This window comes from Gossypium hirsutum, chromosome A01 (genome assembly GCF_007990345.1).
Source record: "Gossypium hirsutum isolate 1008001.06 chromosome A01, Gossypium_hirsutum_v2.1, whole genome shotgun sequence".
NCBI classification, from domain to species: Eukaryota; Viridiplantae; Streptophyta; class Magnoliopsida; order Malvales; family Malvaceae; genus Gossypium; species Gossypium hirsutum.
In genome coordinates, this window is record NC_053424.1 from 3,317,318 (window position 1) to 3,321,734 (window position 4,417).

General features: G+C 31.2%; 1 long non-coding RNA gene across 1 annotated transcript; it reads right to left on the reverse strand.

Annotated features, from left to right (window-relative positions):
* Positions 1-3,351: 3,351 nt before the first annotated feature.
* Positions 3,352-4,066, reverse strand: LOC121204032 (uncharacterized). Its single transcript, XR_005898964.1, has 2 exons — positions 3,956-4,066; positions 3,352-3,615 (listed from the first exon to the last, which is right to left on the reverse strand). It is a non-coding gene; the product is annotated as an uncharacterized lncRNA (long non-coding RNA).
* Positions 4,067-4,417: the final 351 nt, after the last annotated feature.

Here is a 4,417-nt window from a genome sequence, read left to right on the forward strand (position 1 = left end):
TAACTACTCATTTTACTTCATAAATATTTTTAAATAAATATTTACGAATCCACTTTTCAGAAATAAAGACCTGGAAATACACTTTTTTGGCATTGGTAAAACAACATTTAGGGTTTTAAACCCAAAAAAGACCTTGAATTGCCCCTTGAAAATGCAACCTTTGTGCTGGTGAAATAACCGCGACATCACCACGTGGAGCCCTTGCTCGTCGCGACGTCACATACTATTTATAGCTTTTTCTTGCTACAATCTTTGGTGTCGCGACTTTCGTAGCTCGATGTTACAACAGGCACTCCTATGTCATTCTCGGGGCTATTTTCAACTCGATCTTTGATGTTGCGACTGTCATGCTTCATTGTCATGACATTAGCAACCATTTCAACCCGAAATTGCATTTTTAGCTCTCGATTCACCCTACATAACCACAACCTTATTTAAGTATCGAAATATCATAAAAACTATTAGGAAACATAAATTACTACTTCAACTCGTAAAAAAACATAAATAAATATTGAATTGACTTGATTTAGTTATTAAACAAGTTGAAGTTACGTGAAAAATTATATATCTAACAGTGTAAATTGTGACAGATGAATAATAATGTTTTTTTTATCAAAAAAAGAATTATATTTTAAAATGAAAAATCAGAGACATAAGGCACAATTTAATTAGTTGATTTTTTTAAAAAAAAATTGCTAAGTTTTGGTAACAAAGAAATATTTTAAGTACTATAATTGGCAAAAAAAAATTTAAGTGCCAAACTAATATATATTTCAAAGATCAAATTGTAAATTAAACGTATGAATATTAGTTTTATAAAATATTTCAATATAATTTTTTTCCATGAGCGTGCCATCATTTAATTTGATTTTGGATAATTTTATTTTATTAAAATTGTAAGAGCGAAGTTTTTTTAGATTAAAATGTAAAATATTTTATAAAATGCTTATTTTTTATTAGTTCGTGAATGATGAAAAAATAATAGAGTGGAATCAAATCTTTATCGAACAAACTTTGCTTCAATCCGATTCAAATTTAAATAAACATTTTAATTTTATTTTTTAAATTACAATTCGATTCCGTTCATAAATATTTAAGTATTCAATTCTTTCTAAAAAAATCCGAGTGATTGGTAATGAAACTTAGTCAGGTAAGTTAGTATAATTGTGGCAAGCCATCTAGTGCAGAAATCAAAGAATACATAATGAAGAGGAACTTCATAGATCTCTAAAAGGAGGAGGAAATTGCCTATCCGAGAAGTTGAGCAAACTTTCATGTTCCATACAGTAACATCATAAAAGAATAAAAATGATACTAGCATGTAATCTGAGCAGATCCAGAATCAATGCTATTATAAGAAATAACACTCATTACGTTGATAATTTCACTTTTGCATTTAAAATTTAGATTACTCTCCACTAAGTTTCTCTCTCGAAAAACTTAATTTATAAAAATACATTTTAAAAAAATAAGTTCTAAATAATAGAATAAGTGCTAACATTTTTCACCCCTTTTACTTATGCTAACATTTCAATATATCTTCCTAATAATCAATATGGATAATATTTTTAATATGATCAAGATAAATCTTTAAATCTACAGTATATGTTATCAAGTTATTCAATCTAATTTCTTCAAAGTAAAAAAATTGATTTCCGTAATCTAATTCAAACCAAAAAAAATTCTCATAACAGTATTTAGCATGTCTAAAATATCAGCCAAGTAATAGCCCAAGACTCTTGACAGCATTATGAAAAATTTATAAGTTGGACAGTACCCAATACTAGTAAACATTGCTCCTTATCGTTCCTCGTAAACTGCTTTGACAAATTATTTCTTATCTTATCATTTATTGTGTTTCAGAGATGCAAGAGAATTATGACTTTTTAGAGGCATGATGTGAAAGCTCCCGCACTCAACTTTTAGAGAATTTCTTCATTTTACATTTGGAATTTTAATGGTTTTGTCTTGCAAAAGAAGATGCCTCGCGATGCTGTGTTGTGCAAGAAAGCATGTCATTTCAACAGACCAGCTTTTTCCAATTACGTGAGTGGCCTATTTTCCTTAGACATTTATCTGTAAGATAAGATTTCTCATGTACCTTTTTGACTGATTTTAGGGTAGGGAAAAAAAGTACAAAACTCCCAACAAATTGGCAACATCAACCTCATCAATGGTCCGCACATGACATGCAAGTTTATCCTTCATACTCTTCGGTGTGAACAATGGCTCCTTGTTTGAGAGAAAAGCTCATCATCACCTAATGCCATAGCCCTCAATCTTCTCCACATTCCGAGGGATAGATTCAACACTAACAAGTGTCTCCCTTATCTAAAAAAATAACTATAATAAGTGTGTCCGAGAGTATTAATAATGGATATTAAAATTTTACAGAAAATTATATGTAGATAAATTTAATAAGAGTGGAGTATAATAGTAAAATATATTAAATTTTTAAAGAAGAGTACGAATTTAAATTTTGAAAACAACATTATTAATAAGAACAACAACGAAAATTTAAAAAAATAAAACACTTTTCAAATAAATGAAAATTTAATAATAAAAATAATATTTTTATTTAAACTTAATTATAATAATATGTTGGTTTTAGTGATAAAATATTTTATTATTTTTAAAATAGTAAAATGAATTATTGAAATAGGTCTAGAGTCAATTTAGACTGAAGGGAAAGCATTTTTAAAACTTTTCAAGCCGCCACTCCTGGTTAATGAATAGGCAAAAAGATCTCTTCTGTCCTTTTAAATTTCGATTCTTTTCAAAAACAAAGTGAAATAATTTAGTCTCTATAAATTTTAAAAGTGAGCACTTAAAGACAATTGATAATAGTGTCAATAATTTTTTGTCAAATTATCTTAGGTGGTGAAGGAAAATTATATTAATAGCAATATATTCATGTGTTGAAATTTTATTTGTACATGAAATTAAAATTTTTATCTTTATTTTCTACTTAAGAAAAACAAAAACAAATTATAATTTTGCTTAGTCTAGGCAATCTTCTTCTTCTTCTTCATTTTCTTCTTTAACCTTGGCCTCACCGCCACCATAAAAGGTAGCTTCTCTGGTGTGGTTTCAATGTGAGGATTGTGGCGAGAAGTTGAAGAAACCCAAGCCACCAAATCATTTCAGAATTTGCTCTTCTTCAGAGGTCTTTTACCCTATCTATTTCATCGATTATTTTTCTATGCTTAATCTTGACTAACCCATCTTCTTCTTTGGTTGATTCCTTGGCTATCGTGCATTGATTGTGGAGTACTTTTGATCAGCAAATTGTTTAGGGTCATACATATGTATTGATACTTAGTTTCAATGAAATAAGCTACCTTCGTGATGGAGACTAAGGTTAAAATTGAAATTAATTGAAGAAGAAGAAGATTGTTGAGGCCTAATTTTGACCCAAATGACCAAATCAGCCCAAATTTTAGACCCAACTAAAAATTAAAACCCTAGCCCAAAACAATGCAGCCCAAACCCATAACAAACAAAAAAAACCAACCCTAGAAACCCTAATGCTAGCCGCCCCTATGGTTTGTCACCACCACCTGCCACCACCCTTCTGACACCTCTGACGCCGTCTCAGCACCGCCCCAACTGCTCCTGCAAGAGGAACACCTAAACAACAGTGAAAATAATAGGAAATATATGTAAAATGGCTTTAAAAGCCAAGCAAAAAAAATCAGTTTGGGGATTCTGCAAAATGAAGAAATAAAAAGCACTTGTTTTTTAACACAAAAAAAAAACAGTGATTCTAGCAACGGCAAAACCACGAGAATAACCCCAAATCAAAGAAAAAAGACCAAAAGTCGAAATCAAAGCCCTAAGGTGAATTTTCTATTTTCGTTTCCGTTTTATTTTCAAATCTACTCATTTCATATATATAAATACATAATATAGAAAAAAAAATCAAAACGTAAAAAAAAAAGAGGAATTTTTTTACCTCCGACCACCGCACACGGCGGTCGCCGGCGGCAACCGGTCGAAACCCTCGCTGGACTCAGAGGCCTGCAGAGAAAACAAAAGAAAGAAACCTTTATTTTTAACTGATTACAAATGATTTTTTCTCATTTTTTAACTTATATAGACCATGCAAAACGACGTCGTTTTGGCCCTTAACCCATGACCCGATCCGTCCGACTCGAACCCGCCTCAAGATCCGCGTGTTTTTTACTTAATGGTTTATTTGGGCATTAGGCCCTTCCGCTTTTTTATGTTCTGCAATCAAGTTTCTATTTATTTTAATTTGGCCCCGAAATTCGTTATGCTCTGGAATTCGGTCCCCCATGCTGCGCTGCGTTTTGAGGGGAAGGAAAATTTCTGTTTCGGTCCTTCCAGATTACGCGTGTGTTGCATTTTGATCCTTTTCCCTTTATTTCTTTTAAATTTACCCCAAAACTCTGTT